The 15196-nt window shown below is 31.8% G+C and overlaps 1 long non-coding RNA gene across 1 annotated transcript; it reads left to right on the top strand.

Moving 5' to 3' along the window:
- Positions 1-7801: 7801 nt before the first annotated feature.
- On the top strand, positions 7802-14855 carry LOC126881177 (uncharacterized). The gene is made up of 2 exons (XR_007696738.1): positions 7802-7945; positions 10552-14855. It is a non-coding gene; the product is annotated as an uncharacterized LOC126881177 (long non-coding RNA).
- The last annotated feature ends 341 nt before the right edge of the window (positions 14856-15196 follow it).

Below are 15196 nucleotides of genomic sequence, written 5' to 3'. Positions count from 1 at the left end.
AAGTGATTACAATATAACAAAAAGTTTTTTGGGCAAATACAGTATAAGATAATCAAAGAATATATAAGACTTTGGAAGAATGTTTTAATGGAAAAATAGATTATTTCTTGTTATTGGTATACCTAATGGTAATAAATATGTTTAGAACTATGAATGTTTATACTATATGTAATTTTTATTTTTGTTTAAATAAAATCTGAATCCTTTGAACAGATTTGATTTTTTACCAGAGAACACCAACTTCAAATATGTTTTTTTTTTCAAAGAATGAAAAAACATTTTGTTCACTGACGAAACGTATCTAGGTAGTCCAAAACAGAACAATAAATTTGCAAGTTGCAACATTTAATAGAAATAAAAAAGAACTTAAATTTCATATTTTTTTTTTATTTTAAAAACATAGTCGCATCAACTTCAGAGTTTATTAGTGGTATATATATGCGTAACCCGTCAAAATGGCCCTGTCAAAACAGCCCCGTCAAAATAGCCTCGACAAAATAGCCCATAAACAAAATAGCCTCGACAAAATAGATCGCACACAAAATAGCCCCGGTCAATACAGCCCCGACCAAAACAGCCCCGGCGACAACACCCCCAATAAAAAGTTTTACGGAGTACCATTTATTTTAAATCACTATTCTAATTGGGAAATAAGCCACAATTGAACTTAAAAAAATATTTTATTAACGTTTCGACTTCCACTTCGGACGTCGCGGTCGTTGTCAAAATACAAAATATGAATAAATTGAACAAAAATATTGTTGCTTAGCAAAAAATTCTTCTAATAATTTAATTTAATCTGACTCATTCATATCGGCAATTCAGACATAGAGTATGGTGCAAATGAAATGAATAAATTCGTTATTTCGTAAACCCGTGACGTTAAGGAAAAATCCTGAATCAGGTCGATTTTTATTTTTCAAATTACGATATTTTGGTATATATGTCATACTAGTGACGTGCTAGTGGTACCATTTAAAGGGGTGCGTTTTTGATGACACACCCTTGTCAAACTTCATTAGAATACAAAGATTGCAATGGGCCGAACATGTGATAAGAATGGGAGAGGATAGGCTACCAAAAAGAGCACTCAATTCTAGAATTCAGGGAAAGAGACCGGTTGGAAAGCCAAAAAAGCGCTGGGAAGACACAGTAAACAGCGACGCACAAGCCCTTTTAGGAGTCCGTATATGGAGAAGAGCAGCCACAGACACGCAAGGGTGGAGGCAAAAAATAAAGGAGGTCAAGGCTCAATTTGGGCTGTAGTGCCGTAGAAGAAGAGAAGAAGAAGTTTTTGAGGAAGGGGTGAATTAGTCCCTAGGCACAGGGTGAATCAGGGTGAGTTCTATGCACTTTTGGTACAAAAACGTCTACAAAAAAATTGTTCCAGGTTAAATTTGCTGTCGAAATATCACCTTTTAAAGACAAACATATTTTTTTTACAAAAATATATTCAAAAAAAGCAAAAAAAAACAAGAAAGAAAGTAATTTTGTTTTTTGTCCCATAACTTTTTCCACGAGGATATATGTGTAGGCATTTCTTCAAAGAAAAAAAAATTCCATCCTTCCTCTTTAAAATGACGTGCGGTAGAAGTCCTGGGATTTATAGTTTCCGAAATATGATTTTTCAAATTTCGTCGCTTACAGCATCTCTAAGCCATTTTCCCCATTATTTCGCAAACATTGTTCTGTTACTTTTTTATGCGCATTTCTAGGTATGCAATGATACATTTAGTAGGAAGAGAAGTCAATTACCTTTAAAATGGTCTAGTATAAGGTTGTATGACTATGTTTAAACAAGTTATGGTTTTTCAAAATTTTATACTTTTAATGATTTTTGATATTTTTTACGATTATTTTTAAAATTTCTCATTATAACTTTTTTTCTTGGACATATAGGTATGTATATACATTGTGCCATAAGAAAGAAGGCTTATTTTCTTTACTTTAAAATGGTGTATTGTAAAAATTCAAGGACTATTTTTAAACAAGATATCCGTAGGATATCCAAGGGTATCCGTTATTTCAGAAATATTTTGAAATTTATTTTTTTCAATTAGAAGAATATAATTATTGCATATTATAACATAATTTTTAATTCCAAATAACTTTTCTTAATACCACTTCTCGATATTGTGAAATATAAAGGTACTTTGAGTGAAATTCATATTTTTTAACATACCCCGTATACTATAGATTTAGATATAATTTTATATCTGATGATTATGATATGTTTTAGCCTATGCAGAAAGAAAAAAAGTTATAATGAGAAATTTAAAAATAATCGTAAAATATATCAAATATCTTGCATATCTTGCTTATACTTAGTTATATATAGCCTTTTACAATAGACCATTTTAAAGGAGAATTTGACCTTTCTTCCTATTAAATGTACCAATGCATACCTAGAGCTGCGTAGAAAAAGTGTTTCAGAACAATGTTTTCGAAATAACAAGGAAAATAACACAAAATCGCTGTGAGTGGCGAACTTTGTAAAATAATATTTCGGAAACCATAAATCTAGAGATAGACGTTTGGTAGAGATTTCTATAATACCAAACGTCATTTTAAAGAGGAAGGATGGAAGTTTTTTTTGCTGTAAAGCAATGCCTATACCTATATCCCCGTGGAAAAAAGGTATGGGGCAAAAAACAAAATTGCTTTGTTTCGTGTTTTTTTTTTGCTCTTTTTTAATATATTTTTGCAAAAAAAATATTTTTGCCTTTGAAAGGTGATATGTCGATAGTAAATTTAATCTGGAACAAATTTTTGTGTAGACGTGTTTGTACAAAAAGTGACCATATGAAACTTCCATTGACCATATGAAACAAAACTCCGTTAACGTTGTAGTTCATTTCTAAAGTACATAATCAAGAACCTATAATATGTAGGCAAAGTACTTATCGGGCGACTCTGGAATTATAAATATTATTTATTATTTAACATTTTTTTTATTTACATAAACCCGCATTAACCATGGAAGGTTATTAGCGGATGTTAAACAATTACAATATAATTATTACATTTTATGAAATAAATGTATATCTTTAAGATAATTAATTGTACTGAATAAATTATAACTTAATATATTCTTCAGCTGACTTGGTTCTTCAGAAATGTTGTTGATGCTTCGTTCATACGAGTAAAGTGGACATTCTGTAAGAATGTGCTGGACTGTTATCAGGCATCTACAGTATGAGCATTGTGGTGGTAGCTCTTTGGTTATTAATTACTTATGGGTTAATGTTGTATGCCCAATTCTTAATCGGTTTATTACCACTTGTTCTCTTCTCTTTTCAGATATTTTTTATATTATATATGTTTCATTTGTGAGATCATACTCGTAAATCGATCAATTTAGGTTTATATTTTAGATGTGGACAATAGGTGGACGTTTACGTGCCAACATTGTGGACGATGTTATTGCAACAACAAAAATTTGAAAAGACATCTTAAACTTGAATGTGGTAGACAGCCCCTTTTTGAGTGCTTTATTTGTAAAACGTCCTATAAGCATCGACACGTCCTCAAAAGACATATATTGTCGATTCACACAAAATAAATACATTAAATAATATAATAAATGTTATACTTATATAACATATATAATTAATAATATAATAAATAATATAAAATAATAAAAAATTTATTATTTGATTTTTTACTATAACTATACATTACTAGGAAATATTAGGTAGGTACATCAAAGTACAACGAATGAAAAAATATGTAGAGGAATAAAAATATTGGAAAACAATGAAAGTCATAATTTACAAACCAGTTATCAGGCCAATAATAACACACTCGGCAGAAACACGACTCGACACAGAGAGAATGAAAAGAATGTTAGATGGAAACCCTAAGGGCCGGTTGTTCGAACGCTAATCAACATTGATCACTATCAAATACTTAATTACTGTCACAACTGTCAATGTCAACTTTGGTGGGGTTGCCGAAAACATAATTATTGATGACAATTATGAAATTAGTTAATCAATTATGTTAATAATTGTTATGTTAATTGACTAACTAATCTCATAATTATAATTAACTATGTTTTCAGCAAACCAACCAAAGTTGACATTGACAGTTGTGACAGTAATTAAATATTTGATAGTGATCAATGTTGATTAGCGTTCGAACAACCGGCCCTGAGTGAATTAAAAAATAATAATTTGCGCAATCCTTTTGTCTATTAGGGGTTCCATGTTTTTGTGATAATTGTTCTCCTGCCTTCGAAAACAATAATAATTATTGTTCCCTACTAATAAAAGTGACTGACTATAAGACAGTTATAAGTTTATTTGAACCATATAATTTAATATTCTTCTATGGATATTTAAATAGTTATTATCGCGTAAGTTCGCAAAAAGTACTTCACGCACAGTTTCATGCAATATTTTATTTACGATAAACAAATAAAAAAAAGCTATAACTCTTCGTCACTGGAATTCATTTCTATTCTACAATTTTTAGAACTTTGACATTTAAAAATTCTAACTACTTTCAAACCACAAAACTGTCAAAACTTTTGTTGTAATTCATTGCTCATATTGTCATCACTATGACAACGCGAAAGTTAAAGATTGTCACCATGACAACTTGAAAGTTACAAACAGTGCGAAAAAGTAAATCCCATTTAAAATACATTGTTACTTCACGCACACTTTAAATCCTTCACGCACTGCTATCTATAATGACAGTTTTCACAAACTAAAAACTTATACATAATATGACTTAGAGCAGAAGTTTTTAGCTTGTGAAAACTGTCATAGATAGCAGTGCGTGAAGGGTTTAAAGTATGCGTGAAGTAACAATGTATTTTAAATGGGATTTACTTTTTCGCACACTTTTAATGGGTTTTTTGGCACACTTTCATATAATCAAATATCCTTAACTTTCGCGTTGTCATGGTGATGACAATATGAGCAATGACTTACAACAAAATTTTTGACAGTTTTGTGGTTTGAAAGTATTTAGGATTTTTAAATGTCAAAATTTTAAAAATTGTAGAATAGAAATAAATTCCAGAGACGAATAGTTACAGTCTTTATATTTGTTTATCGTCGATACAATATTGTATTCAACTGTGCGTGAAGTACTTTTTGCGAACTTACCCGGTGTACAGCACTCGCTCCATTGTCGCTCGTGCTCTAAAAATCGCGCGCGTTTGCAAAAAGCATACTTGACGAACTGTTTCATAAATAACTATTTTATAGACGTTTTGTACAATTGAAATAAATACTTATGGGTTAAGACCTTTCACCTAATACCTAATAGTTTGGTAGTTAATAGTAGTCAATATTTAGTTACACTAACAATGTTTATTTCTTATAATTGTGATATTTTATTTAAAATTGAGGGAAAAATTAAAGAAATATATCATTTTTAAAATTACTTACCCAGTAATATTTAGAAAAAGATCAAATTTAATTTAGTTTTGGGTGCTCAGATTCAAAATAGCAAATTTTTCAGCATTTAAAAACTACCTCCACAGCAATACTGAGGAGTAAGTTGCAACTTTGTTCTATTTTGTAATTTTCTCGTAAAAGTAGGTAAATTTCGGGTAACCTTCTCGTTAAAGTCCTGAAACGGTTTTCTTGTGGCATTTGTGTCTTTATATATTATAAGTTTTTTGTATTGTATGTTGCATAATATGTATTGCGTATATGATTTTAGACGATATACTATATAATATTGTCTCCAACTTTCTAATAATGTGCTATTGTTGGTATATTGTTGTCGTTGACGTCTTCTTTTAGTATTGGCAACCATTGGCTACATTCTACATAAATTCTACATTCATACACACAATAGTAAAATCGAATAAGTAGCTCCCAGTCTAAAGAAAAAGAAGAAAAATGTGTAGAAAACACATCAGGTGAATGCAGCAAGCTTTGAAGATAATAAAAGAAAACGGCATCATTAAAAATATACCAACAGTAGCGGATTAATAGTAACTAGGAGACATATCGTCTACAATTATAAGTGATGAGTGCGCTAATAACCGGCAAAATACCGGAAAAGACGAAAAACATAATACGTTGTGTAATAAAAATGATAATAATAATAGTCTCCCGTTTTATACCGCTCACGTGGCTTTGGGAATATAGCAGGGTAGTCTGCTATATCTAGGGCCTACGGTATACATGGAAGGTAACAGGGCCAGTGCTACGCTTCAACCGCCTATTATTACCCCTGGTTTTACCCAAGGTACTCATTTTATTCAGGCTGAGTCAACCTGGGGCCTATAAACATTTTAAAAATGTCTAGTTGTTCTTGCCGGCGGTAGGATTTGAACTCCGGACCACCGGCATGCGAGCCAAGCACACTACCACTTAGCTACGCCGGCCCAAATAATAATAAATAAAAATGATGAGGTGGGAAATTATCAATAGAAACCTATAAATTTACATTATATTGATAGTTTCTCACCTTTAGACGTATCGGAGTCAAACTGTGACATTTTAGAATTTTATAAAATTCTCCTGTCACATTGGTAGTTGCCAAACTCCCCCAATACGTTTAAAGGTGGGAGATTATCAATATAATGTAAATTTATACGTTTCTATTGATTATTTCATTCATAGAGATTCTGACCAATAGAAAGCTACAGAAATAAAAATTACATCGATAATTTTTGATTATTTCATTCATAGGAGATTCTGACCAATAGATTCTGACAGATTCTGACCTACAGAAATCTGAATTAAATTGATAATTTTTGATAATTGCCCGTCGTTAAGTATATTACGTCAGATGCCCTTCGTTGCTACGAAAAAATACATTCAGTGACATTAATGACAATTAATGTTTTAAAAATTATAAAAGTGATGACTTTCAATCGTCAAATATTTATAAAAACTTTGTGTTTAATTGTACTAATTTGTACTTACATAAATAAATTACAATAAAATTTTGAAATCAAACAGATGAAATAGAGAATGTGGAAAAATCCCCTTACGAACAATTCACACAAAATTTTGGTTTTGAACAGTTTTATTCCTGAAATAATCGCAACAAATTGCACTCGAACTCTAAAATTAATATAGAATTTTTGCCCTCGTGACACTTTGACATAATTTCACTCGCCTTTGGCTCGTGAAATTAAAACTATCAAAGTGTCACTTGGGAAAAATTCAATAATTTTAGAGCTCCTGTGCAATTACTACTGATAATTTCCCGTCGTCAAGTATTACGTCAAATGCCCTTCGTTGCTACAAAAAAATGAACATTTAGTGATATTAATGACAATTCATGTTTTACAATTTGTTCCACCAGGACACCAGGAACAGGTTTAGCAAATATTCAGGCGAAGATATCAATAAAATATTAGTTAAAATGATTTAAAAACAGTTTTGTTCATGAAAGAATCTTACCAAATTACACTCGTCTTAAAAATTATCGTTTTGTTTTATCCTCGTGACACACCCCTTTGGATCGTGAAATTAAAACTGCCATAGTGTCACTCAGGATATAAATCGATAATTTTAGAGCTCTCGTGTACTTACTACTGATAATTTCCCACCTCTCCTAGTTTCATCTCTTTTTATTTCACAACGTATTATGTTTTCCGGCTTTTGCGTTATTTTGCCGGGTACCTAGAAATGCGCAATGTGGTAGGTAGAAGTTTTTTTAATAATTGTTTAGGTAAATTATTTCTATACTATGAGAAAGGTAGAAAATCTGAACACCCAAACGTTAACATCTAAATCTTTTCTATTTTCTTAATGTATAGTATCATTCTGAAACCATTTGGTTTTATATTCAAAACAATTTGGCAAAATATCACGATGAAAAGTAATGAATTATCTGTTTCATTTTTCATTTTATTGTAGCTAAATTTTTAGGTTGTGTTAAAGGGAGAATTTTAAAAAGCTCATCACAAGAGAACCAGATAATCGGAAACGGATTTGCATGCGGCGACTGCGGAAGAAGATACAAGGTTAGTTGCACACACCTTTTTGTTAGAGCAACGAAAATGTTTGTTCTCAGATTTCACAAATTCGTTTATTGTTGTCTAAACTCTTAGTGGGACTTAATCAAAATTGTAATACCATACGAAAGTAGTCTCAGAACCGTACCTATTTGATTTTTTTTTCTTTATGACTTATATTTATTGGATTTATTACAGTTTTGTAATAATTTAACTTGTTTAGGGCAGGCTCTTTTATTTCGTATTTTTCGCCTACTGTCAATGTCATCCGTAACTTGTAAAATCTGGCCTTTATGTCCTTTTGAATTGTTCGCCGACATTATTGTACGTCAACATTGGTGATTATACTTTTATGAAACTACATTGTGCGTGTTACACATTCTGATTTAAGTGCCATCTCCGCACCGGCAATCATCATAGCTATTCGGATTTTGGAGACGGCTGCTCTGAAAAGTTTTGATGTACATCCATATCATTCTCACATGATCCGAAGCCATTATATTCTACGGCTCACTATGCTTCTTTTTCCTTGAAACTTCCCTGCTTAATCAGTTGGAGCAAGTTGCATTTCTCTCAACGTGTAATATGTCCAAGATATTCCAATTTTCTTGTTTAATTGTATTTAAGATTTACATTTATTAATTTATCTTCCTCAGAACCTCTTTATTTTTCCACCAGGAAAAAGTTTTCCTGTAGTTGGCTGTATACCATGTATTACAAAAAACGATAAAATCCTTTATAAAAGGTATATTAGTTAAAATCCCTATTAAAGGGCTACACCACAGGACAGAACTAGTTTTCGATCGGATAACCGATCATCATCATCTATACACATTTTAGGTAAACACTGATGATGATCGGTTATCCGATCGAAAACTAGTTCTGTTCTGTGATGTAACCCTTTATAGGGATTTTCTTTTCAGTTACCAGTCTCTGAAAATCTTCAATATTTTTTGGGCTAAGATGACAGTTTTTTTTTCTTCCTTTTTTTCTTCCGACAGCTGTTCGTTTATACGGACTATTGATCGCTGCTTCCAGTATAAATTCGATAATGATCCTGAGGTCATTATAGTCTATCTCCTTTGATTTCAGCACTTTTTCTTCTTTAAGTAGGTACCGTGCCCAAATTTTAGACGTTAGTAGCTTCCATCACAATTTGCCGATATCGTTCTCAATCTTGCGCGGCATATATTAATTTATCTGCTGATAATCCAGTCCATTGACGAAGGTTTCGGAACCTTGAATATTTCTTCAGGATTTCAGAACAATAATTCATTATTTATGTCGTTAATGTCGTCCTTTATCGAATGCTTTATTATAGTCAATAAATCACGCATATTATATCTTGATTGACTGGTAACTTAACACGAATGATAACGTAATAATAAGTGGTACATGAGTATCTTAAATTATTCAAAATAAATCAAGATACAAGTTGATAGAGGCTAAAAATTTTTAAAATTATATTTTGCAAATAGATCTGGATCCCGCCTACCAAAAAAAAGTTTATTAATAGCAAGCTGAGAATTTGTTAATAGCTTAACGGTGTCGAGTCGGACAAACTTTGATGTATGGGAACACTGGAACAGGGGAAGTTTTAATTGCGGAACGTTAAAAATTTGGAACGTCACACTACGAAAACGTTCCATGTATTTTGTCGGACAGAACTTCCAATTGATTTGTTACCTTTTCATTAAACTGTTATGCAAAAATCAGACTGGCGTTTATCACCAACTGGGCATTTTAATGAGTGGAACACGAAAAACATGTCAAATGACAGGAATCGTGTTGGTTAGTAATAGTAGTCTGATTTTTTGCATGAGAGTTTAATGAAAGGGTAACAAATCAATTGGGTGTTCTGTCCGACAAAATACATGGAACGTTTTCGTAATCTGACGTTTCAAATTTTTAAACTGTTCCAAAATTAAAACCTCCCCTGTTCCAGTGTTCCCGTACATCAAAGTTTGTTCGACTAGACACCGTTAAGCTATTAACAAATTGTCAGCTTGCTATTAATCAACTTTTTTTGGTACGCGGGATCCAGGCCTAAAATATACGCTGACCCAAAAGATTTTAAACATAAAATCCAAACCTGTACTGTAATAAAAAAATTGACATAGTAAAACCTTCAGAATTTATAAAACAAAAAAGTAAAAATACCGTAGATTTCATTGGTGACTCTTCAGTTCAATATCCTTTAAGACTCCCTTGTGCTTCTTAAGATTGTCTGACATGATCTTGTCATGATCAGAAATCAGAAACTACCGATTGTATGGACCAGTGATCCAAAAATTGTCACTCAGTTATTGTGATGTAGTCCAATGCTGAGGTTGAGTATCCCAAACTTTACGGCTACTACAGTTGGCACTTTCTAACGGGGATTTTATTGTTTTAGACTGTATTATATTAATCACAGTAAGTTTTCTTATAGTGAAAATACCAATTAGATGATTACTTTATCCTTTACATTATTTTTATTTTTTTAAACCCTTTTTAGTCTTATCTGGGCGATAATATTATTTTTCATTAATACAAAGATTTTGGTTGCTCTGCGAGTAAATACAACACCATTTATTTAACATTGACATTATTCGTTAACACATTTTTGTTTTTAGTTGAAGAGTTCCTTGAGGAATCATAGGAAGTGGGAATGCGGCAAAGAGGCTCAATTTGTCTGTAATTTTTGCAGTTACAAGGGCAAGCAAAAAATGCATATCTATCGCCATATTAACAGAATGCACAAAATTGAAATGTCCGCTTTAATATCAAAACAAGATAACATTGGATTGGACTATCAACAAAAATTGGAATCGAAAATTTGAAAAGTTATGACTGTTACTGCTGTTTCCATTATAAGAATTTTTAACGTGCGAGGGATTTCTCGTGCCGTAGTTTTGTCGCACTTGCTCTTTTCACACAATAAGAATTGAGTCGCACGAAGATATTTTGCTGTGCTGTTTGGTATATTATTTTTATTTACACTTTGTGGCTGAGGTACGTACATGATACGATATCGGATATGTATCATTACGATGTATCATTACAAATGGGTTTTTTTTTGTCCATACTCTTGTCCTAATGTACTGTAATCCGTATTTAATTCATTTGCAATTTCTATTTTGTCAGTTATTATTTCTTATGTTTTTTAATTAAAAGCCTTAATTTGTTTTTATAATCGTTGTTCTACTCAGTTATTTGTGGGATCTTGGATTAGGTCATCTAATTAGCTCATACAATCCATGTAATAAACTATTCCAAATGGGAAATAAGCCACAATTGAACTAAAACAATGATTTTATTAACATTTCGACATCCGATTTGGGCGTCGAAACATTAATAAAATTATTTTTTTAGTTAAATTGTGGCTTATTTCTTATTTAGACTAGTTTATTATAATAATTCCACAAGGAAACATCTTCAGAACAACATTACAATCTATGTTTTTCATGTGCAGAATTTAAAAGACCCTCTGTCATCCATTCATTTTTAAATGTTGTTCCCCTCGTTTCAAATGTTGTTTTTAGATAATATCACACAAGACGTGACCGACGCCCTACTCCAGTTTTCACCTAGTTGTTTACCCTATAAAACTAAATATAATTTCGTAGAATAAAAGGTATATTTTATATGGAGCGAAATCAAATTATAGCGGTTTGTTTACTTTATCGTCGAAGAAAGAGAAATAAGAGGAACCGAATTCATTGGGTCCATCCTATTAACACAAAAAGATACGATTTACATATTTTTATATTAACACATATTGATGGAACACCCTCTATACTCAACGTTAATTGCAACTATGTAAAATAAAGTTTATTATAATATACTTAGCAGTTTTAATTACCGTTGTTATCAGTAACATATAATTAATTTTGCTGTACTTATAAAATGTGTTTTTACTTTATCATCTAATTCGTCAAATTGATTAATTCAAATTAATTCGTGCACTGTTAAGTGCACGGCATACACCATTCCAAGCATTTCTCGTCAAGTTTCTATCTTTATATATTTATTTATATATTTTATCATTTTAGTGAACAGGTCTCGCTTCAATTAATGTTATTAATATTTCACTATCAATCTGAGATATCATAATATAAAATATATGCACCTACTTTAAACAGCCACAAAGTGTAAATGAAAATAATGTACCAAACAACCAAAGAAACTACCTTCGTGCGACTGAACGACAGTATCATATTAAAGGATGCATTAAATCACCTATGCTACTGGGTGCGTAAAGACGACACGGCTGCCGTCTGTTGTTGTAAGCGAGGGACGACATAAACACGGCGACTTCACCGAACGTTCTAGTGAGAAAGGCTCCAATATGATTACATGCACCACCATTGGAATGTCGTCGTGCGTTCTAACCCTCGCATGTTTAAATTCTTATAATGTGAAACAGCACTTATGGTTTATTTTTACAATGTTACAAAAAGTAGATAAAAGAAAAGTATCTGTTAATTTTTTTATTAGTACTTGAAAGACTTTTAGTTAGGTTTTGCTTTCTTTAACCCGGGATTGGTTGCTAGGTATGCTTTTACGTCAGTGATTGAGCGTAAGATTTTGTCTCACATAACCATACGTTTGCCTTTTTTACGAAATAAAATTTTCAAAATAGGTTTTAAACTTCATAAAGTTATTATTAGCTTTACACAATGTGCCTGTTGATGCGTTTGCAGGGACGCGCCAAGTAACTTCGGCGCCGTCGTGCAAAATATTGATAAGCGCCTGTATCAAAATTACCAGGGTAGTAGAAATATTATAATCAATCACTCCTTCACATTTCAACGTGGACACTGAAATTTTTTCTATGGTAGGGGAGCAAAGTATGCTAAATGTGCAGTCACTCGAGCGCTTTTGGGGAACTATTGGGTTGTGAAGAGTAGGTCCTAAAACCAAAAAAAGTTAAGTAAAGTTTTCCATTTTAGTGGGGACTTTCCATTTTTAATTTAATTTTCCATTTCCAACAATCGTTTTTAGATTATAGCGCCATCTATCCATAATTCGAAAAAATGTCTCGAATAAAAGTTGCTTATTTTTACGTAAGGAATCCAAATCTGCAATAAAAAGTGGGGGCTCCCATTTAAAATTTTAAAGTAACCCCCCACCCCACCTCCGTGGGGGTCGTGTTTGGTGCCATTCGATAGATTTTTCAAAAATATTGTACTATTAGTTTTAGTTTAGAAAATTATCTCTCGGCTGAAGGTAAAGAAATCGGTATAGTTAATAATACACGTAACGCAATAGTAATGTTTAAGAATGCGTGGACTAAGTTATTTTTTGCAATGTTTTTTTTTTTGCTTCAAAAAATATTTAGTTTTGAATTGGATATTTATTTAACATTGCAGAGTCAAAGGGCGCCTTTAACGCCTTGGCGCCGTCGTGCGCCGCACGACCTTGCCCATATGGACGGCGCGTCCCTGTGCGTTTGTACACTTTAATCTAAAAATTTAGAAATAATATTAATTTTAATATTTGAATATATTATGCAAATATCAAATTTGTACTAGTGCCTTAATTTTATTGTCCTGCAACAGGGCAAGTTCTAAAAGGGCGATAAGAGAATATCTCACGTGAAGCGCACTGACTTAAGAATCGGGCCATACTAAGTCAACTGAACCACCATCTGAGAAGACGAGTCTATTCCATTTTAGAGGAAGGATAATAAGGAGACTTAAAGGAACTACAGCATGTGTAATTTACCAGGGAAAAAGTTATATGCCATATTCTGAAACCGCGAGAGAAAATCTCATATAGCGATCAATTCCGGGTTAAATTTTTTACCTCTAGTTTAAGTTTAATTTTATGGATATACAGTATGGATGTAGTTGTAGGATATACAGTATGGATGTAGTTGTAGGATACTGTAATATGTTGTCTTATAAATGTTTGATTTGGCTCAAATCTTCCAGTGCCTTAAAGACAATAACGATTGTATAACTTGTTAAATTATGTGCCTTCAATATTGTATATACAGTGTGTCAATTTGAAAAGGTACCACCCCCTATCTAAAAATATGGCAAAACACGTCGAATTTATTTGTGAGGGGGACCAATTTTCAACTAAATTAAATCAACTTTCTAGCGGGGCAGACAAAATCCCCAAAATATTTAAGACGGGTTGAATAATACCTCATTTTAAAGGTCATTTAACCACCTTTTCAAAAATACCACGTACTTTATATTTCTTTTCAGTACTTTTGGAAAATCAAGTGAAACCGTAAAAATATTAAGTATCGAATTCAGAACTCCAAAAATTGTTTAGAATAGCTCCAAACTGATTTTTTTTTGAGTGTTGGAGTGTTCTGAGTATTTTTGGAAGTATTTTTGGAAAAATCAAAAATCAAAGATATTAAGTAGGTATCGATTTTAGAACTTCAAAATTTTTTTGGAGTATTGAGTCCAAGATTTTTCAAAAGTATTGAAAAGAGATATACTTATAATGTATGTAATATTTTGGAAAAGCTAGTTGAACGACCTTTAAAATGAGGTATCACTTAACCCTCCTTTCCATTAAAGATTTTGTGGGTTGTGTCCGCCCCTGCTAGATGGTTGATGAAATTTAGTTGAAAACTGGTCTACAAAATGTCCCTCTTCGCAAATAAATTTGACGTGTTTTTGCATATTTTAGATTTTCTATAGGGACCAAATTGTAGAGGGTGTCAAATTGGCATACTGTATATATAAATTTATGTTAAGTTTAAGTTTTTTATTTCGACTCTTTAATTTTAGTGAAAGAACTGTCGCCATTTTGCGAACGCTTCTCATGTAAGACTTGTTAATCAATTTAAAACATGATTTCAATAATATATATTATTTTAGGTTTTTTAGTTGATTAGTATTTGATATTATTTTCTTTACTTTTTGTAGTTTTTAATTTTTATAATGCAATAATAAACTTGTAAGTTTATAAATTGTGTTTTAATTATGTAAGTTAGTCTTGCGTTGCACTAGAAAAATATGTATTGAATCTCTAATTAAATAGAGAAACAAATTATGTTCAAACTTTTTTTACATCAATTTCAGTGCAAACCTTAATGAAATCTACCAACGTGTAAAATACTTCATTAATTCCAATACTTCGGAAGCTGTTATCCTTAGATTCTGAGCTTTATCACCAATACACGAAATAAAGAGGTACAATATGTATGAATTCGATCAGATATCGACATTTAAGAGGACTAAAAAGGAGAAGAGTCGAAATCAAGAAGCAGTCAACATTGTGCGAAATTCAGCAACCAGTACGAACAGTGAA

This window comes from Diabrotica virgifera, chromosome 3, assembly GCF_917563875.1.
Source record: "Diabrotica virgifera virgifera chromosome 3, PGI_DIABVI_V3a".
Taxonomy (NCBI): domain Eukaryota; kingdom Metazoa; phylum Arthropoda; class Insecta; order Coleoptera; family Chrysomelidae; genus Diabrotica; species Diabrotica virgifera.
This window is presented reverse-complemented; position numbering and strand designations above follow the sequence as displayed.